General features: G+C 30.5%; 1 protein-coding gene across 5 annotated transcripts in view; it reads left to right on the forward strand.

Annotated features, from left to right (window-relative positions):
• The window catches only part of jus (EB domain-containing julius seizure protein), a 746258-nt gene that overhangs the window by 25600 nt on the left and 697302 nt on the right, over positions 1-23356 (forward strand). Inside the window, exon 1 of one of the 5 annotated variants that reach the window (XM_075376040.1) lies at positions 1230-1403. The exons of 1 other annotated variant lie outside the window; for it this stretch is intronic. The gene's annotated coding sequence lies outside the window, so the exon portion shown is untranslated. Of the gene's footprint in view, positions 1-1229; positions 1404-23356 lie in introns of those variants that run through there. 3 more of the 5 variants (XM_075376041.1, XM_075376038.1, XM_075376043.1) reach the window with 3 other exon arrangements.

Below are 23356 nucleotides of genomic sequence, written 5' to 3' on the forward strand. Positions count from 1 at the left end.
CTAGCTGTAACTCGAAAATAAAGCGTTTCCATACCTGTGTTTGTATGAGCTTTTTTCATTATTTTTACCAGTAGAACATGTTCTGAAAGTTTCTCCATGGAGTATTCTCTCTCTCTCTCTCTCTCTCTCTCTCTCTCTGTGTGTGTGTGTGTGTGTGTGTGTGTGTGTGTGTGTGTATCGGGTGTTCTAGACCACCCGTCCACCCCTTCTAAAATTGAAGGAAGTGATTTTTCTGGAAAATGCAAAAAAAATTGATCACCAAGTTGAGGGTGATGTACCTTTTGGTTTTATTGCCAGCTTCTGGTTTCGATCGGAATTGGGCTAACTAGACCGGAAGTTCATTTTTAAAAATAGGATATACATATTTTTTTTTTTTTATACCGCGGATTTCGATTCTAGAATCGAAGATAAGTCTTGTCCGAAACATTTTTCCATAAAGTGCCATCTTAAATCTTTAAACACCCTTCGAACTTTACCTTGTCCCGAATTCATTTCAAAAATTATTTTAAGTGCCAAAATGTGCATTTCATTATTAAACTTGATCATTATTTTTTTGGTTATTGTGTTCAGTTTTACATTAATATTTTTATTTTTTGCTTGATTATTCAATACTTGTTTGCAGACTATTGTAATATTTTATTTTAGAGGCTTGTTTAAAGTTTTTTACAACTTATTTATATATTTTTTTATGCTTTTTTAAGAAGATTTATTACACACATTAAAGTTTACGTCAGTACTTTTCTTGTAAACGACTTATTGTTTTTCGATGTTATAATTATGCGACTAATAATAATTTATTAAGTAGAATTTACGAGTACAAATTTATTGTATTATCTGAAATAATAAAAAATTTACTTATTTAAAAAAAAAATTAACGCGCATGCACGCACACACACACATTTTATTCATTATAAAGTTTTGTAGTTTTACACTATCATTAGTGTTTTGTATGTAAATATGAAGAGAGGTGCATAAGCTTATTTGATAGTGAGTTATTGGGGTAGTAGCAACGCTGCTAAGCTAGTGGTAGTAGGTGAGCAAGCGGCAATTGATGTTAGTTAGACAAGGTAGGAAGATAAAGTTGAGGAAGGGTGCCGCGGCTGAGGGGAGGGTTAAGTCGGGTGGCATAATAGAAGGATGTACGGGGGGGGTGATGGAACGGTCGGTTTGAATCGGTGGGGATAGTGCCGAGCATTTTGGAAGGTGGTGGTCGGGTCGATGTCAAACGGATGTTTGTCGGTTAGATAGTAGTTCTGGACTCTGGAAGCGAGATCGAGTGCTGCGGCGCTTAGTTGGCGCGGGACTACGGTTTGGGCAAACCGATATCTGATGTCTTCAATAATAAGAGCTTAGCGTACCCCGTTCAATCATCGCTCCAACCTATACCTTCACTTCACGTAAGTGTAAGCATTATTATTGGGTTTTTTAAAATTCGGTTGGAAAACGTTATCGGTGTGAAAAGTGATAATTATTTCATGTATTTCAGTAATAAAAAAAACTTAAAGTTTTAATTATAAAAATAAAAACGCGTTTTAAGTGCTTTTTATCATTATCGGTGTATTATTAAACCTATATTTTATTTATTATAAAATAATGTAACTCTTCGAATTATTAATTGAATTTTTTTATTATTATTTAAGGAAAAAAATAATATACATTTTAACTCGCATGCGTTATTTTTAACCTCGAAGTATTATTATTATAGCTATGTTCTATAAGTAGATACTTGATTAAAGTAAATTTTTCGATAAAAAATAAACATCGTGTATTTCTGATATTAAAAAATTCTGTATTGAATTAAAATTTTTTTAAGGTATACAAATTTTTACAAAGAAAATAAGCTTAATATTACTTTTCTCCTGATTTGTATGTTTATTTGTTCTAATCGGTTATGCTAAATATTTATTTTTTCTTATTTCTTTTTTGGTAAAAAGGTATATTTGTAGGCAAAAAAAAAAATGTATTAAATAGTTTGTAGGTTTAATACTTTCTTATCGATAAAACTATTACTGGATAATGGAAAGTAAAAGTGTAGATCATGTTTAATGGCTGTGGTATCCATTTGTACTAAAAATCTAATCAGAATTTATATTTTTGAAATTTTGATAATTTTCTATATAGATTTGAATATAAACTCCATAAATGTTTATATTTTTAATTCTCCTTATATGGAAAACGTTACATAATTAAGAAGATCTTTTCACTATTATATTTGTTTTTTATATATACCTGTGAATGAACCGATTTTTTTTACAGCGATCAGTACGAGTATTTGCAGGCACATAAACCAACTTTTCTTGGATTAAACTAACTGCAAAGTTTCGTTCTTTTAACCATTTATTATCTTTTTCGCTAAAATAAATGTACTGTATTTTTAATATGTTTAAGGTGAGATAACATTAATTAAAAAAATTGTAATAAAAATTGTTTTTCTGTCGCTAAATACAATTTATTGGCTGTTCATAATATGTTCAGTAATAAACTTTTATCTAGATTAGATTTTAAAATACTGTACTTTTTTGAGGATTAGAAAATAATTCTTAAATTTTTTGTTAAAATAGCAGAGAGAGAGAGAGAGAGAGAGAGAGAGAAACAGATGAAAATTTATAATTTATGATATATTAATTAAATAATTTAAAAATATTTCTTTATTACTACGTAATTACCCATAAAAAAATGTACTGGATTTGTTTTTCTAAAATGTTTTCAAACCGTGTTCTTGACCCAGCTGATTTTTAATAAGTTAGGAACATATAACCTAATCATTTTTCATTCTATTTAATTAATGAATGCTGTCGTATGTTAGTAACTCATAAGTTTTGATCTTTGAATTAAAAATTGACAAATAGATCACATCAATTCTTACTGAGATCGAATAATTAAAAAGACTATTAAAATATTAATTAATACAATATTTATAGTCATAATAAATTAATTTATATTTTCATTTTACTTTTAATATTACAATAAAATGATATAATTTATTAGAATTAAAAAAATTAGTTTGTATATTTTTTGTTTTGAATAATACAAATTTGTTTCAGCTAAACTTCTTACATTTTATATATGCAAATAATAAATATTGCATAAATTAGGTAGTTAATATGCGAATAGTATTTAATAATAAATAATAAAATTACCGTAAGTTATTTATTTATTATTTTTGATTAAAATTAAAATATTTTTAAATATTTACTTCAAATTACAATTTTGTGTTTTGCAAATCTTTTTAATTTTTATCTAGTAAGATCGATTTAATTATAATTTTATTTAACACTACATTTTGGTGTCAATTTAGTCGCATCAACAATTAGTCATTAGCGAATGACTAATTGTTGAGGCGACTGTAAAAAAAAAATAAATAAATAATTTTTTGGTTTTACTATTCTTATGATAGTTTCATTATTCATCCCTCAGTATCCTACTATACCAATGTTTTTGTGGTTATGTCATATTAATTAAATGTTATACATAATTTAAAGAATAATTCGGGTTTAATTTCGTTTTTATAAAAATTATTATTATACGATTCATAATTTAAAAAAAAAAACAAAAAAAATCATTTTTATTTATAAGAATTCAAATAAAAATCTAATAATATATATAAATAAATAAATAGTTACTATTTATAATAAATAAGATATGAAATAATAATTCCCTTTTTTCTTTGAATAAATCTTTAATCTTTTGTTTTCGGCATTACCAAGATAATGAATGTAAAACTTGATCGCTAATGACGATAAAAAAAAGTTGATTTCCATAGTAAATTTAATTGATTTTACAAATTTATTACCGGAATTAAATTTTCATTATTTTTTAACAATTTATTTAGTTAATAGATTCTTGCATTGGTAATTTAGGGTTTTGATCCGTTATCAGTTAAATTGCTATTATATTCTTTATGGTCCAGGATACGTTTTTCCTGACATAATAAATCTGAAACGTTACGGTAATGTAATTAGGCTTTGATAATGCTTTTCAATTTTATGTAGGATTAATTTCATTTTCAATTTTTACACTATTCGTGTATTGTATTTATTATTCTGAGTTATTTAATCAGTATGTATGTATATGTAAGCTTGTCACTAGCTGAAATTTTAGTACTGCAAGGCTTATACCGTGTAATTAAGTTTGAAATCCAACTCGGAAATCCACACTTGACCATTATTTTACTCACTGAAAATAATTGGATAGTAACCTCCTAACCACCAATACAGTTATTACTATAGGGGATACCTAGTTCCACAAGATTATTTAAAATTTGTTTACTTTTATTATTTTATATTTGGTTGTACGTATACTAAGCTTATGCATTAAGAATTTATAACCGTAAATAATTTTGTTTTCATTTGTAATCTGTTTATTTTGTTGAATAAAGATTATTATTATATAATACCAACGGTTAATTTTAAGCAGATCTTTGTATTGAATTAGCGGTAATTTAATATAACGTCTTTTTACGTCCATTTGTCTAGCCTTAAGCTGATGAAAATGGCAGGAGTTGTTCAGCGGTCGCTACCACCTTCCTTTTACCGATACTAAACTAAAGAGTGTCAGTAGGGCATAGTGATTATTAAAAGGGCATCCTTCTATTTACTTTTCATGATATTACTGTACAATGTATCTTACCTTTGTATTATAAAATAAAATAAAAAATTATATTGTTGTGTATAAAATAAAAACGAATATTTTTACTATTATTATAAGAACTAATAATGAACAACTCTACTTTTTTTTCACTTGACCTTGAAATTTATAAGAACAAGTAGATATAAATAATTGCATATAAATAATTAATAAGATATAAATAATAAATATAAATAAATAATTGCATTAAATTAGATATAAATAATTGCATTATATAAACGATATAATAATTAGATTCCAGATATAAATAATTGCATTCAAGTCATGACAAGATTCCAAAGAAACCTATTATAGTAAAATACCTAACACGTAAACACACGCGCTCGCACACATGCATGTATTTTTTTAAACGGTAATTCTTTTTTTAGATAACGTGAGTGGTTTCGCATGAAGATAAATAAGTGCTTTATTTATACCTTGATTCAAGGGTTTCGCACGTGATACCAGGTTGTCAGTGTATCTTGATAGATTAAGTGATTTCTTGCTATACTAGGTTGGTGGTGATATAATCCATCTTGCTGGCTGGGCACGTGTGTATCGCTGTTTTCCGGGGATTACCTGCTATCCTCGTTGATGGCTTTAGCCCGTAGAGTAATCGGGTAACTTATACGACATAAGCTTTAAATAAATTTTGTTCGTTCGTCATAATAAAAACGGAGTATAGTAGTTGTTTTTTTTTTATTAAGTTCTATTTTTATCGAGATATAAATGAACGTAAATATGCGCCTACGTTCTACATCGGTGACGTCTAATGACCTTAGTAACCGATGCCAGTAATTCATTCATAAAAAAATAAATAAAGGACGTGAGAAAATATTAAAATGTTTACTTTTCATCTATTTCTTCCATAAATGAATTACTTTTAATTTATTTATTCCTTTCATTTCTCTTACCAAATCTAACCGTAAATATATTACCGTTTAATTTTTAATTATTGGACAGCGCGAAAGACTTACTTATTCGTTACAAATTTTGGGATAGAATCTATTGTACAGTAGAAATAATTTATATTGGTCGGTGAATACACGCAAAAATTAAATTTCTGTAATTTCAAACTACTTTTACCTTTGTTTAATGACAATTTTATATTGAAGAAATCCGTTATCAAACAGTACAAATATTAAGTCGACCAAAACAAGTGACTGTTATATGATATTATTCCTCGAATTTTGACGTTTATTATTTTACTTTGTATTTGGCATCAGTGTTACGGTGAGAATGTTCGGCCAAACTATAGTGTTTCAGCCATATTTGTAAGATAGAAATTCTATTAACAGAATTCGATTTCAAATTCTATTAACAGAAGAGGTATCTTTCGCTATATTTAACCTTTGAATAACTTAACTTTTTAAAAAAAAAAAAAGGGTTGTGATATTAGGTTTTAAGCTAAGAAGAAATTTCAGTGTCCTGAGTTATGAACTGTCGTTTATAAAAGTTTTTATATTTTCTCGGGTTAAGTGGAGTAGTTGTAACACTTATCGTTGATTCAGGAAACCAACTTGGCAGAACTAAAAAGTACACTTTAACTTTTTGCATCCCAGAAATAATGTTAAAAATGTCTAACGTAAAGCCTAATTCGAAGAAAAAATGAACTTAAAGAATTTTTTAAAAATTTACAAATATAAAAAACCTTTCTTTTTTGATACTTGAAAATACTTTAAAGTTTTATTTATGTATTTATTATTTTTTTTTAGTATTTTCCTTGGTAACTTATTTTTTAATGTCGCTTGTGTTAACAGTGTTTAACGTTTTGAGATGTCCGGATATCTCTATGAATATGACTGTTTAGCGTATTTGTTCGTTATATTTCTTTTGTAAAATTTTATTAAAGGAAATAAGGAAATTCACGTAGGGGTGCAATTTTATCAATTCATATTATCGTTTTTATCAATGTAATCTATTTTTATAAATTATATTAAAGTCAACTTAAAATGCTCTAATAGTATAAAAAATAGTATTGCTAGTATTTTTATCCAGTAATATTTAAAGTAAATCTAATCGTTAAAAAATTCAATTTATTTTTCAAGTCATCAAATTATTTATTTTAACGTGATTAAAACAAGATTAAATGACGAAACAAGATTAATAATTAAAACAAGATTTGATTAAATGTACGTTTATCATATACCAAAAAAGATAATAAAATTAATATATATGGTTTTTATTAAATTTTTCTCGTAACAGTAGTTTTTTTCAGTATTCTGATTAATATTTAAGCCGATATCAAAACATTGCATTCCGGAGAAAGTTTTCGGCCATAAATAATTTTTACTTACATTTTTGCAATGAAAAATTATATTAAAAATATCTAGTTTTTTCTTTGAAATGAATTAATAATATTTATATTAAGTGTACAAATGTCGGCGATGAGAAATTCTACTATTTGCATTGACCAGTGTCGTGTGTCCTTATTTTAACATTGCTGTTTATTATAACGTTTTTTGTTGAACATAATTTCATTATACAATTTTTAGATTTTTCTTTAATAGTTTTTAACGCATTGTAGGATTAAAAAATTGTTGACGACTGCTTGGAAATTTTATGTTTCATATTATAAAATTTTGGTTGTTCTGTAAAAATTGTTATATACGAGGTGTGTGAGAAAAGTAATGAGACTAACTTTTTACTTACCAAAGTTTTTATTTTTTTTCAAACAACAATATTATCCCTTTCAAAATAGTTCCCTCGGGCAGCTATACACCGGCGGAATCGTTCCCACTCCTGGTAGCAGCGCTGGAAGGTTTCAACTGGTAGGGCTTTTAACTGATCGGTCACAGTCTTTTGAATGTTCTCCAGAGTTCCAAAATGACGTCCTTTTAAGATATGTTTCAATTTCGTGAAAAAGAAGAAGTTACAAGAACTCAAATCAGGTGAAGGGGGTTGAGGGACCGTAGGAATGCGTTTTGAAGTCAAAAATTCCCTGATGGAAATGACCGTATGACACGGGCCATTGTCATGATGAAGCATCCACTTGTCTGCAATGTCTGGTCTCACGTGAATCACTCTTTTCCTGAGCCTTTGAAGGACTACTTTGTAAAACACTCGTTGACAGTTTGTCCTGGAGGAACAAATTCTTTATGCACGATACCTCTACTGTCAAAAAAGCAAATCGGCATGGTTTTGGTCGTTGATTTGCTCATTCGAAATTTTTTCGGTCGAGGAGATGACGGAGTGTGCCACTCTTCGCTTTGCCGCTTTGTTCAACGCACACGTTTCTTCGATTGTCATTCTGTTCCGTTGTGAGATTTTTCGACACCAATTTCGCACAAACCTTCGAATTTCCAAATCGTTTGTCAAAATTTGATGTACGGTGAAAGTGTTTAAATTTAACCGTTCACTCATCATCCTTATTGTTAAACGACGGTCTGATCTCACAAGAACCCTCACACGCACAAAGTTTTCGTCAGATTTTAAAGTTGAAGGTCTGCCTGAGCGAGGTTGATGTACAACGTGTTGTCGGCCTTCCAAAAATGATTTGTGTCAGCGGAAAACTTGTGCTCTTGATAAGCAATGTTCCCCATAGGCCTGTTTCAACTCTTCAAAGGTCACACTCGCGGAATCCCCAAGTTTAACAAAAAACTTGATTGCACAACGTCGCTCTAAATTTCGATGCTCCATTTTCGTAACGCACATCAAAAACACAACTTCACTGATGGCGATGTCAAAAATAATGTGTTGGCTGAACGGAGTTGAAACTCGTACTGAGCAAGGATGAACAAATCGGTCTGGCACAGACCGGTAGACCCAGCGTTGCCAGATCGCTTACCAATCTCATTACTTTTTTCACACACCTCGTACATATTTGTTTTACGTATAGAGGATGACAGTTGAAATCTCTTTTTACCGTTTGTGTGTCTGGATTCCCAGACCTCTTTACTCCAACTTTGTCATCAATTCTTCCTATCTCTCATTCTAGGTTTTTTATTTCTTATCTAGAACGGTCACTTTGTATCAATTTAGCTTCTCATTCTAACTCAAACGTTTCCATCGTTCATTCACATTATCTCTCGGCTATTTTAATTACATTATATACGAGTCCGTAACGGAGTCCCAGTTGCAATATGTAAATTTAAATATGGATAAACCGTTATATTGTATGTAATACTTAGGTAGCTTCTTATCATTGCTAATTGCATTGCGAAATTTCTGAGTGCATAATTACATGAAAAATTATCCTTGTGTGATGAAATTGATTTCGTTTGGAAAAAATCGACACGTACTGTTCTGGGTTTATCGCTTTAATTTATGCTAAGTTTGTCACTATTATTAATTGTTTATTATACGTATAAATACGATAAAGATATCCCGTCTAAGAGATATTATCATCTAAAAAATCAGAACGAGTTTTTAAGAAGATTTTTACTATTTAAAGCGACGTGATAAAAGAATGAAGGCGTATTGGAGAGCTAAAAAGCTTGCCAGAAGTTAACTATTCTATGTAATCCTACGTTGACCGGTGTCGAATAAAAAACAAATAAAACTTGAATTTATACACATGTATACCAAAAATTCTAATTTTTCAATTCGTATTAAAAATCTCCTAGTTTTGAGATCTGCACCAAATTAAGAACTAGAAAGATGTGTTAGGAATATCTTAAATTTCCCCGAGTTGGGAAGTTGAAATTTAAAGAAGAATTAAAGAATTTTGATTTATTTTTCTTGTAAATTTGATTTTTATTTATTTTATACTCATTTTAAGGTTGTTTTATTTTAAATTTTTATAACTTTAAATTCTGATTGGTCTACATTATAAAAAAACAACACATGAAAAAAATAAATTGCTCGGAAGAATAACAAAGGCGAAATTGATAAAATAATGTAAATCTACTGCCACCGAGCGTGATTTAACGATCTGAAGAATGCGAGAATACGTATTATTTTTTTTACTTTAACTTTTCCAAGTAATTTTCTTGAATTTATAAGCAAAAATATATCGAATATTTAAAAGAAATCAAATTATATGTTATTATAATGCAGCAATCTGATACTAAGTTATGATAATAGTAGAAGATTGAAAAATATATTGAAATCGCCTAGTGGAAAATACAACGTTTCGTCTAGAAACTCTTGCATTAAAATTATGTGAAAAAATTTTAATTCGAGACCACCAGAAAATATTCCACTATAATGTACAACAAAGAAGATCAAAATCGGTCCATCTGTGAAATAGTAAGGAAGGAACATAAATTATAAAAAAAACACAATTCGAAACGAGAACATACTCTCTGTTAAAATTGGTTAAAAAAGGGGGAAAAAATATTATTGTACGTAATAATTGATTTATTGATTTTTTTTATTTCAAAGTAGGAATGATTTTTGAGAAGTTGTTTATCCTGCCAATTTGAAAAGAAGTAATGTTTACGTCAAAGTTAGACTGTGCTTTTTTGTTTTTAAATTTAAACTGACTACTTAATATTGCGTTTATATGCTACTTAATATTACAAGGAGTTTAACATACGAATAATTCAGTAAACTAGCCTTAATGTTTTTGTTTAAATTCTTTGTTACGATTTTTACTCGTATTTATTTGCTTACAGCGCTTAAGGAATGACTAGTTACAAACAATTTTCAACTTTTATTTTTTTTCTTTGGTTTCACAAATCATTCTAATAAATTTTTTCTTTTACATAAAGGCAAAATATTATTAATTTTAACATGTGAGAAATCATTCAGATTTTATGCTATATTCAAATACCGTTTAAGTTCAGTAGCATCTTTATCTGCTATTTCATTGTATAATACGACAATTTCCAGTACTTTTAGAATTTGCTAATTGAAAAAGATAATAAAAAATGAGTGTTTTGTAGATTGAATATCTATTTTAATTAAAAATCTATGATCTTTTGAATTTTTCTATTAGTTTTTTAAAATATATTTTAAATGTTCTATTAATGTCCCAATTTATTTGTTTCCAGTTTATAAGGAGGGAATAAACCTGCATAAAAGTTACTTTTTTAATCTGTTAAAAAGTTCTGGAACAGTAAATAAAATCCACTTAATAGTTTTTAGAACATCCCAATAGTTTCTCATGTCATGTAATTTTTAAAGTTACAACAGTATAAAATAAACTGCAAAGCTCTAATTTTATTTTTACTCTGCAAGAAATTTCCTACATTTTAAATACAAACTCTTTAAATATCAACATGCGCTTAATCCATTACAGTCAATTGTTGGTTTACGCTTAATAAAGAAAGAATTTACTGAGATATTTATTTTTTTTTACATTTTAATATTGTTTACTTAACATTAAGTAATAATTAAATAATATACAATATGAAAAACTTATGAACCATTGGACCGATTTGAATATTATTTTACTAATATTTCTAATGAGATTTGAGCAGTAAAGCTTTAACAAAGAAAGTATCGTATTTTGCAGCGTAATTTTCCATGTAGATTTTCAATCGCCGACTAACTGATGTTCTTCAAGAGATATCCATATGACTAGGTATTTTTTTTTTTAATTTTAAACAGTTTAATATCTATGATCATGCTCTCGGAAGAATGAATAACGATGTGATAATTGTCAAATTTCTTGGAGAAGAAAAGTCATAAGCAGTTAACAGCTCCTGTATGCCCATTGCCTTTTTAGATGTAGTGAATTAAAAAAAAAAATCAGTAGGATGTAAACGTCGTAAACATCGAGAATTTTCAGTCATAATTTTAATGACACGTTTCCTTTTACTAGATTTGTGAAAATGTTATGTATTGTGTGCGGTGAGATTTTTTTTTAATTTGGTACATGTATTAAAAATGTTTTAAAAGTGTGTTAGATATTAAAAAAAGGAGCACATATTCTCAAAAGATAAATATTAAAAATTAAAAAAACACGACTGCCAAAATAAAAAACATAGCAGACAAACATATCTTGCGGGTGAAAATTCTGAATATAGTATAATTTTGTTTTCAAATTTTTTAAATTTATTTAACCGTATTTACATATATAATTACATAGTTTATGGCACTCCCGCTAACGTAAGGATTCCAACGCGGGGTTACACATTAAATCGGTTCAACCGTTGTGCTACTACAGTTGAACAAACATACATGCATACACACTGAGAATACATTACATTCCTTCTTGGGAAGTCGTGTAGAAAAGGACTTCACCGTTACACGTTTAAACGTTATGAAATGTACTTTTTCTTTTTCCTGTTTAGCCTCCGGTAATTACCGTTCAGATATTACTTTAAAGAATGATATGTATGAGTGTAAATGAAGTGTAGCCTTGTACAATCTCAGTTCGACCATTCCTGAGGTGTGTGGTTAATTGAAACCCAACCAACAAAGAACGCCGGTATCCACGATGTAGTATTCAAATCCGTATAAAAATAACTGACTTTACTACTGAAATATACTGAGTGTCTGAAAAAGAACTCTGTGGTTTTAAATTAAATTAATTTTATTAAATTTAGAAGTACAATTATATCCGTTTTGTCAGTTGAAAGTACAAAGTCTAAAGCCTTTTTTACTGTTAATGTAACTCAATGTGAGCACCGTTTACAACCCTGCAGATGTCAGATTGATAATCCACTATGTTCCACATTTTTCCAGCAGGAATCGCTTCCACGGCTGCTTTTATTCTTTAGTACAGGACTCGAGTGACTGGAGTTTTTCTTCGTATTGGATATCTTTTATGTAGCCGTAGAAGTAGAAATCCATCGGCGTCAAATCAGACTTGGCGGTTCCAAGTGATGGAAGCTTTTCTGCCCATCCGGCCTTCTGAGAATCAGTAGTTGATTGCAGTCCACACAACTTCTATATGATGTGTTTTTCATGATGAGGGAAAGCTCCTTCCTGTTGGAAAATTAGCCCCTCCGTATTATCAGTTTGTGAATAAACAAAGTTCATTAACTTGTCTGGGTTAACCATTCTCGTAATACTCTGCTCGTGGAAAAAAGTTACCCAAAATTCGATTATGAATGATACCGCACCAGACATTCACTTTCGGGCTGTTGCGTACGAATTCCACCGATTAGTGTCGATTTTCTGAGCCTCATACTCCATAATTATGGCGATTCACGACTCTATAACATTAAATGTTGCTTTATTAGAAAATTAAATCTGCTACTGGTAGTTTTCATCAACTGTAATGAAGTCTAACATGGTCATTACAGATTAAACCCTTTGTAGCTTATCGTTAGGTTTAATTTTACGGAATAGCTGCAATTTATAAAGACGAAGTTTCCATCTCTTGCGAACAACATAATGAACAGTTCTTTTAGGATTGTTTTTTTGACTTTCACTTGTAACCCACCCTTTTTGTATTGTGTTCCTGTTTAAACCCTATCATCTCTTTTCCTGTTTCCTTTAAACTCTTCTTAATTTTCATCCACTTATTGTCTGCATTACTTGGTTTATTTCCCATTCCCATTTTTTCCAGCATCACTTTTTCCATTTCATTTTCCCTTAGCTTCCCCAAATCATAGTAATCTCTTCTCCTGACATTACAATTTTCTTGAGAATAATGTTCACTTATACCACAATTAGATTGTGATCTGAATTTTAGGAATGTTTAGTCGACCAGTTACACTACGAACAGATCGTTTTGGACTTCGTTGGAAAGACAGTCGGATTCTTTGGGTTGTTTTTGGCACTTGGTTTAGGCCTACCCGGTGAGTATCAACCTCGCTTACGGTTTTCAGCAACTGTTCACACCTCTTACGTATGCTTTTGTCACTCGGATAATTTCTAAAATAAATTCGCGTGTAATGTCTCTATACGACAGTCACTGATTTTGTTTTTGTGAACCAGTACATGCACTGTGCTTTCTCTTGTGGCGAAGCCATGGTATTGTAGCCTGGGCTCGTAACAGCTTGGCTTTTGCATCAGTCTAATGCAGCTGCTATCTGACAGAGGATGCATAAACTAAAGCTTATTAGTTATACAGAATGTGTGAATTAAAACTTTAAGATTACGCAAAAAACACTATTGAGTTCTGGAAAATAAAGAGTATATTCGTTCTTGAAATCCGGTGTTCTTTTTTGTTCACCCGGTATAACCCATAAAACATAGAAATGAGCGGACTCAATGCAAATCCAACATTATTCTCGAACGGATTCTAAACGTGTCTTTAATTAAAAAAAAACCGCGTCAGCAGAATTTATCTGATGCCAGTATGAAAACAACTGCATCGGTCACTTAGGATGGTCAGAAAGACGACAGGAAACCTTTTGAAGAAAACTTTCAAGAGGTTTTATTTCGAAATTTGGTTTAGTTTATTTGCATTTATACTAGCGCTCCCCCGTCGCGGCTTCACCCGCAATATTTTTTTAATAGCAAACTTATTTATTTATGAATAAAAATGATTTAATCTAGAATATTGTTTTTAGATTTTCATTAAATCCTCATAAAACTGTAAATCATTTTTTCTTTTACTAGATATATAGAAAAAATATACAATAAACAACGAACTGTTGCCCAAGGCTTAAACATATGTGGCCCTGACAGGGCTGATTTAGAATGTAGCACTAGAAGTTCACTATTCCGTTAAATATCGAGTACAAATGGAAGTAATCTACCAGCTCACACAGTCCACCAAAGTCGGACCTTTGAACATTTGAACGAAATATTCATCGCAATTCGATTTATTAGTTACGATACCAATTATTTTATGTCATAGTCGAGAATTCCTCACGATTCTCCACCACATGAGACACAGTTATTTCCCGCGCTTCGGTCGCTAATAGCTGTGTACAGTACACGGGATGAGAAAAAGACACGCAAAGGTAACAAGTCTCCATTTACATTTAAATATTGTACGCGAAATTTTGTGCATTAAATTTATTGATTAATTTTGATGCAGATCTAGCATCCCGTCGCGGTAAGGGGATATTTAACCAGAGAACTCTGCCCCTTGGATTCTGGGTTCATTAAACTCATGCTTTAAGAATAATAATGATAAATAAAAATTAAAACCTGTTCAATTTATAAAAAATATGAGTGTATTATAATTTCTTCAGAGCAACAGTTTGGTCAGTATAGGACCCGAAACCTTCAGCGATCTAAGAATGTAGGTTTCAGAACACTGGCCTCTATCTTAAAAATGTTACTTATAACTGATTACCCGTACTTCCTACGAGTAAAAATGTATTTGTCCGGTTCTTAGCGTTACCCGATAATGTTAAGAGTCGCACATACAGTATCAATGGTGTTGATTGTGCCACCGCGCGTTCACCGTCGTACCCCGTAAAAAATCGAAATTAAAAAAAAAAATTCGAGAAAGGTTTTTAGGTATTTATCAAGCAAGCCTAACTCTAGTGAAAATTTCCTTTAGTGTACTGGGAAATTTGGAAAATTAGCAAATCATTGTTCGAAAAGTTTACTTTCTTCATCCCTTTCAAGGTCGAGATTAAAAAAAAATCTAAAATTAGGTTTTAGATATTCACATGAAGATTACTCTCACCAAAAATCAAGTTGTCATCTTTATTTGTTACCGAGAAATTAAAAAAAAAATAAAAAGGAAAAACATATACTCGGATATGCTATATGTATATATATATATATATATATATATATATATATATATACATATATGTGTGTATTTGTATATAAAATCTGTAAGTGCAATTGCATTAATTCCATCAATAAAACTCAAAAATATTATACAAATATGTATTATATAGTAATGTGAGTTATAGAAGTAAGAGATAATAAATTTGTTAGAAATTAATGAATAATTGAGAAAATAGTAATAATAATAAGAATGTTTGTTTATACTAGATTTTTCATTGATAACCGGTTTACTTTTGATAGATGACAAGTTCTTAAAAAATACAGAGAAAAATTTCATTTTTACGTCAACCGATTGACTTTCAAATTTCACTGTTTCCAGTCTCGGCTTACGTTTGAATTTTTAAGTTAAAATATTTTCTATTTTTTAAATATTTGTATATAAAGGTGAAAATTTCTGGAAATTATATAAATATTAGAATTTTTACTATATCTATTTACCGATCGAATTGTGTGCGGGGAAAAATAATAAAGATGAAATGATACTTAACAGTTTAATTTATTAACATCACTTTATCCTCTAAATTTTATGGAGGAAGTTATTTGCTGACCTTATCAAGTATTTTTACTCGTTTTATTGTGCTTTCTTTTTATTCATCTCTTACTCAGACTGCATTTCTTTGAATATGTATACTATTGTTATTGTTGTTTTATAATGCTATATAAGCCGAGACCGAGGCTGAGGGGAAACCGTGGCTTCGTACAAGTATTATTTTTCTTTATGATTTAATGTTTCGTTTCCTATTTTTTTCCTGTTTATATTCCGCAGTGAATTTTAAATATAAATTTATAGTCGCCGCATTAAATTTTAAATTCGTACATTATGATGACACAGTATTGCATAAATGCTAATAACGCATAACAACATGCATTTACATTCTTTTATATATGACGTGCGCGCATTTTTTTTCAGCTGCAACAAATTATCAATCGTACGATGCAACAGGACTGGACTAATCTTGATCAAGCTATAATTTTATCGTGCATCGTTGATGAAAGTTAATTATGATAATGTACTTTCATGAAAATGTTAATAAGGAAATATACGATTATTAACTATTGACCAATAAAAAGGAAAGGAAATTATTATTATTTCATTACAAAAGTAATAAGGAAAAAAACGGACGGTAGTACAATTTTCCCGCGTTTGCTAGTAAAGAATTATGCACTCGTACAGTAAAATTTTGAGATTGATTGATCTGAAGAAAATATAAAGATTTATGGGGACCGTATCTCCCTGCCGCCTTGAACAGATTGTGTTCGGAGTTAAATGACATCAATGACAGTATTCAGAAGTCCTTGCAAAAATTTCATAAAAATCGGTAAATCCAGACTGAAGAAATCGAGGAAAACTCGAAAGAGTAAAAGAAGTAAAATAACTAGGCTTAGTAAAATAATAGTTGAAGTAAGTAATATAGTTGAAGTATACTAATAGTATAGTTGAAGTAATAATAGGCGAAGTAAAATAATAGTTGAAAGAAGTAAAATAACTAGGCTTATTATCCAGTTACCTAATCAACCAGTTACAATAACCGGTTACATAATCTAATGGAATCATATAATTTGTACAATAATGTGTCTAGTGAATGCAGAAATGACAAAGTATTTTTGTGCCTTCAAATCTTTATAGAGGTTTAAATAACAATCAGATAGTAAAGTCTCTTAGCTACCTAAATTATGTGAAAACGTTACCTCTCTTTTGAGTAAAGTTTTGAAATACGGGATCCATAATGTTATCTCCCTGCTTTCTTGATTTATTATGACCAAAATTAAATGAGATCATTACTCCATATACAGAAATCATCGTGCCAAATTTCATTCAAATCTATCCATCCAGTCTGGAGATATGAATAAAAAAAAAGCAGGCCAACATACATACAGAGTGTTTCTAAAATAGTGGGCTGGCTATACTTTTTCGGATTCTACATGTAAAACTAAACAAAAAAATATTCTTGGCAAAAATGGAAATTTCTCCTTCGTTCTTCCCTTGTCCGCCATTTTGTTACTTTTATGTAATAATTTATTTATCAAATTCGGATAGAGGAATCTCATTAATATTTGGTAAGCGTCTTGGTAATAAAGTTATAAAATTATCAAAAAATCAGGACTTAAATACCTTCACAAATTACAAAATGGCGGCCATGTTTAGTTTTCAATCCGTTATATCTTCATAAATATCAAAATTTATGTTATTTGCTAAAATATTAAGCCTTTTAAGTTGAAGAAAGTGATATTTTATTTTTTTAAATCGGTCAACAAATATTCGAGTTATGGGGGAAAATTGATGTAATTTTGTGTCATAATTATTAAGTTTATTATTGTGAGAAAATTATTACTTCATTTGATACTAATTTACATTAATAGAATTAACAATAAATAAAAACAATTTATACTTCATCGAATTGAATGTCATGTGAAGGACATGAAAACAGACACATAATTACAACATCAACATTCTTCCGTAACTCGGCTATTTGTTAACCGATTTAAAAAAAATCAAATGTCATTTTATTCAAAATAAAAGGCTTAATATTATAGCAAATAACATAAATTTTCATTAAACTACTAGCTGTACCCGCCACGCTTCGCTGTGGCACATTGTGGTTGCATGGATGAGAAATGAGGAACAAAACAAAGCATACGTTTCATAGAAGTTTAATTTTGGAATACTTGTGGATATACAATATTTTTTTTGTTTTTCCACTGTCTGCGTAGATATAAAGGCTATCTGGTTTGCCGACTCGGGAACACGCACATACAGTTGTCCATGTGAGAAGCAATCCGCATCTAAATCTAAACCACACAATTCTAAAGATTGACCTTGAGCTTTATTGATTGTGATTGCAAATGCCAATCGAATTGGGAATTGCAATCTTTTAAATTGAAATGGTGTATTGGTCGGAATCATAGGTATTCGAGGAATGAGGACATCTTCACCTTTGAAAGGCCCCGTTAAAATCGTTGCTTTCACTACGTTATTCATCAATTTCTTAACTGCAAGTCGCGTGCCGTTGCAGAATTTTGGCTGATTAATATTCCGCAACAGGATAATTGGCACAGATATTTTCAATTTTAATATGTGTGGTGGCATCCCTGGCAGATCAAGTGAGTTTAAAAATTCCGTTGGGTAATTAACTACTTCATCTGCTTCCACAACGCTGTCTATCGACTTATATGTAATTTCCTCACTTTGAATGCTGGATTGAATAACATTATTAAGTTGATAGACATCTTTATTCTTTGCGGCAAGGATAGCTCGTTCACTGAGCCGATCGTGATTTCTATGGTTAATTTGAATATCAGGAAATACTTTTTCGATCAGTTCTTCTTTCGATGTTACTAAATTACAAAAAATATCAGGAAATGATATTCGTCTAGACGTCTCATCGACTGGCAGCTGTCCGTTTTCAATGTTCAGTAAATGTCGTGAGAATACCTCAGCTGATGGATCATTGTGCAACTGGACACGCATATTCGTAGTCAACTGCAATGTACGTACGTGTCGCCACAGTGTTGAATATTTCAGGCAAGCATTTATTTCGTCTGCTGGTGTCGATCGAGAAATTACAGGCAATGTTTGTCTAAAATCTCCTGCTAGCAATATCAAAGCATTCCCGAATGGTTGAACGTTTCCACGCAAATCTCGTAACGATCGATCAAGAGCTTTAAGCGATTTTTTTGTGCCATCGTGCATTCATCCCAAACAATAAATTTACATATTTGTAATACTTTTCCCATACAGGATGCTTTGGAAATATTGCACGTGGGAGTCTCGATGATTTGCATGTTTAATGGCAACTTCAGAGCTGAATGCGCAGTCCTTCCACCTGGTAACAATGTCGCAGCTATTCCAGACGAAGCAAGAGCTAAGGCTATGTCATTTTTTGATCGAACCGTTGCTAGAATCAATCTAATGAGGAATGTTTTCCCAGTTCCTCCTTGCGCATCCAAGAAGAAGGTCCCCCCAACTCCGTCGTTTATCATTTGCATTACGCGATCATAAATGCCTTTCTGTTTACGCGTTAATTTGGGAATGTTTGATTGGACATATGACTGAAGATCACCAATGTTGTAACTCTGTTCACGGCGTAAATCCACATCAAATGAAGCAATCGCAGCTCGGATGGGTGCTGGCATTCCCAATTGACTAAGAACTTTATTTGCATTAGCTAAGCACTTGTCTTCAATATTTATCAATGCTTCCTTGTAAATACCTTCTGTAAATTCAGACAAAAGTGAATATTTAACCTAACAAAGGATTTTTTGGTCATTATGTAGGGATATTATTTTCTGTGTGTTTGGTTATTTCGACTTTTTTTGTTTTTTGTTTTGTGATAGTCTTAAGTCTATTTGGGCTATAAGAATGTTGGGTGTTTTAATTTATTTACTGTAAGTCATCCTTCTTGGTGGCTTTTCTTTTTGTTTTGGTGTTTTTTTTTTGTTTTAATAAAATACAGATGTTTTAGCTGTTAAATATAATTGAAAGAAATTTGTTACTTAATCAGTTGTGATTTTGTTTACATTGGTAACTGCCATACGGGCTCTTTGTGATTGGTCGTTGTGTTTGACAGCGGCCATCTTGTACTGATCTGATTGGTTTTCCTTTGTTTATATCTCCATCTGATTTACTAGCCTCTTATTTATTAAAAAACTGTACAATTTAATAATAGATAGATTGATTTATTAAAAATAGATGAAAACAATCTTTGATGCGGGTTATAGATCGTGCTAAAATTTGAGCTCAATCGGTGCAGAACATTTTGAATTTTTGAAGCGTACACAAACGAACTTAACATTTTTATATATATATAGATTATTTATGGAGATATAACGGATCGAAAAATAAACATGACCGCCATTTTATAATTTGCAAAGGTATTTAAGTCCTGACTCTTTGCCAATTTTAAAACTTTATTACGAAGGCGCTTACAAAATATTAATGTGATTCCTCTATCCAAACTTGAGATATAAATTATTATACAAAAATAGCAAAATAGCGGACAGGGGGAAACGAAAGAGAAATTGCTGTTTTTCTAAGCATATTTTTTGTTTAACTTTACAAATAGAATACGAAAAAGTATATAGCCAGCCCAACATTTTAAAAACGCTTTATATATATATTTTGTCGCCGATTGGCTTTGACGGCACTTGCTAACCTTATGGTAACCCTGAAAAGGGCCGTTTTTGTCGATTGGCTTTGATAGTTCGTTGTAATTACTAACCTTATGGTAGCCCTGAGAAGGGCTGTTGTCGAATGGTTTCGACGGCTTGTAATTCATAACCTTGTGGTGGCCCTGAAAAGAGCCGTATTTTGCGGTAGCTCTGAGAAGAGCTATTGGGTCTGGAAGCTGGTCTCCGGCGAAGTCGGGGAGTTGCCGTTCATCCATTGAAGTCAGACCGGGCTTCCCCGGTTCTGGACAGTTCTTGTCCGGTTCCGGTCATTCTCTAATTTCGTTATTTCGTAGTAACATGTATATTCTTCCGGAAGTTTTGAACTCGAAATTGTGTTTTAAGTAGATTTCATAAGAAAGCTACCTAAAAACCAAAAAGTACCATGATTCGACTTCCGGAAAATTTCGACATATCTTCGCGTTTCACATCCCTCAAACCCCAAATCCATCGTCAGTTTAAAAGTTTATACATATATATATATATATATTTCGCTTTCTTGAGGACACGATAAATGCTGTAATTTTGCGCCAATCACTTTATAATGTAACTTTATGATGTGTGTTTATCACTTTATAATGTAGTTGATACATAAAATATAACGACCCAAAATCTCGGTCGAGTTCATTATTGGACAAAATCGGACCATGTAGGATGGAAATGGGGGGGAGGCTTTTTCGAAAAAAGAAAATATCTATATAACTTTCTTATTAAGTAAAATATCGAATTCGTTTAAAGTTCCTACTATTCTTTCGATAAGGGCCAAAAATTACCTCAGTAAAGTTTTTTTTTATGTCATCAACCATTGGCCCAGGGGATGGAAAACATTGGGTTTCGAAGACAAAAAATCATATCTCCCTTACTAGTCACAGTATCGAATCGGTTTAAAGTGGTTGTTCGTTAGTCCTGTAAATATTATCTAAAACCTTTGTCTGAAACAATCTTTGATATGATCAACCCTTAGGGCAAAGGATGACCAAAATGTTGCTGGAATTGTAAGATGGAGTTTGTCGTATGCTAAACATGTGAAACTTTTTTTACATATTCAACCGTTGTCATATTGAGTAAATTTGAAGGTTTTCTTAACTTTAAGGTGGAAATCTTTTTTATACCCTACTTAGCACTGGTAAAATCTACCTCCGCCCTCCGGCGTGCCGAAAGGATTTTTTTTTGTTAGAGGGACTCATGAAAACATCAAAGTCTGTAAAAATCTGACAAGTAAAATTTACTCCCTGTTAGCGTACATTCTCTTATTTAGTACGTATGCTGTTTAATAATGTAGCTGGGGAAGTAAAAATATATTTAACTATTTATGTAAAAGTATAACAGTATAGCTTTATAGAAATACACGTGAAACTATAACTAAAAACGAACGTGGATGTAAAATGAATTTATAATCCGGAAAATTAATTAAAGAATATAAATTAGATTCATTAACTTCACGGAGAAGAAGTGAATAAGGATAAAGAAGAAGTATTCATATAATTAGAGTTAAGACTTTGTAGTCTCTATTTAAAAAAAAATAAATAACGTTTGTAATGAAAGATTACGAAATGAAATTAATTTAAGGAGGGAGTATAACCGGAATTAAAAGTATAATAAAACAATATTCGTAACCATAATAAAACCCGTTTATCTTACTAACACTTTTACAGATTTAAATAAACAAAATATTTATTTGTATTTCCCTGTTGGGTAGAAAAATGTACCTAATGCTTTTTTTTACCCTCAAAATTAGATTACTTCGTTACTTTACGCTATTTACAAACCGGCGTTTGTGTAATGCATTTTAGGTAAAAGCTTCACCTTATAAAGTTTTCTGCAAAAGTAATGTGTTCATTGTATAGCCAAGTTTGCGGTAAAAACAGAATAAGTGTATTATATCATCTGTATTTGTGCGGGCTTAATATTTTTACATGGAATAATATATATTAGGTCGAATGGTAAAATGCAAATGGAAACCACTTCATTCCTTACTTTTCTAATGAATAAGGTATATTATCCTGGTTATTATTGAAAATGGATGTAGTTTTTTTTGGGAATTATTCTTTTTTTTACTCATCTGGTTATCTATAACCGTTAACAGTTATCTTAACCGCATTATCATTTCAGAAAATCCCCTATACTAGATAGGGAGTTACATATTTAACATTTATTTCTATATAAATCTTAAATTTTATTACTGTTTAATTGAAAACGGTATCAACTTTTCATAAAAATAATATTTACTGATTTTCTGTGACTAATTTTGTGCTTGTCTAAATTTGAGATCGGGTAAGCAGATAACAGTTTTAAAAAAGATAATTTAGTAGTTTCTTTTTTATATAACATTATTCTATAAAATGCGTAACACAAAAAACACTGTAAACCTTTAAATTCATAGCTTAAATAAAAAAGGAGACGATTTATTTATTAGTATAAAAAATATTTACAACATTTAAAAAATTGAAGGATAAAACATAACGCATTAAAAGATGAGCGTGCGGGTGACAATCGGTTCAGCCGTTGAGTCATGGTAGAACATACATTCTCTCTAAATACATTACACTTCTTTCTTGGCAGTCATGTAAAAAGTATTAATATTGATTTTTCACTGTAAATTTCTTTTTTTTAAATTTGTTTTAGCACTGTTAGATAATTCTTTAATTAAGTGTATTTTAAAATAAATTTACATAAAGTATTTTTTTAATCTAAATTCGATCTTATCAACGTCATAGTTACCTAACGATACTTTCCCAGCTGTAGTGATACATGCTGCTACAGCAATAAAAGTAAATAGATCGATAAAAAAAATTGTTTTTTTTTTACGTTTTGTCCCTTAAGGAACATTTAAAAAAAAAATTAATAAATTGTAAATAACATGCGAAAAAATCTTTTATTTCAATGCTCCGAAGTCCAGAAAATCTAGTTTTGTCAGATGGACGTTTGTGCGTATGTACTATCTACGTATATATGTTGGCATGTATTTGGTCTCACAGCTCTGACCGATTTTCTTCAAACTTGGTGGACAGATATATCTTATGGGGAA

Source organism: Lycorma delicatula, chromosome 9 (genome assembly GCF_047948215.1).
Source record: "Lycorma delicatula isolate Av1 chromosome 9, ASM4794821v1, whole genome shotgun sequence".
In the NCBI taxonomy this organism is placed as follows: Eukaryota; Metazoa; Arthropoda; class Insecta; order Hemiptera; family Fulgoridae; genus Lycorma; species Lycorma delicatula.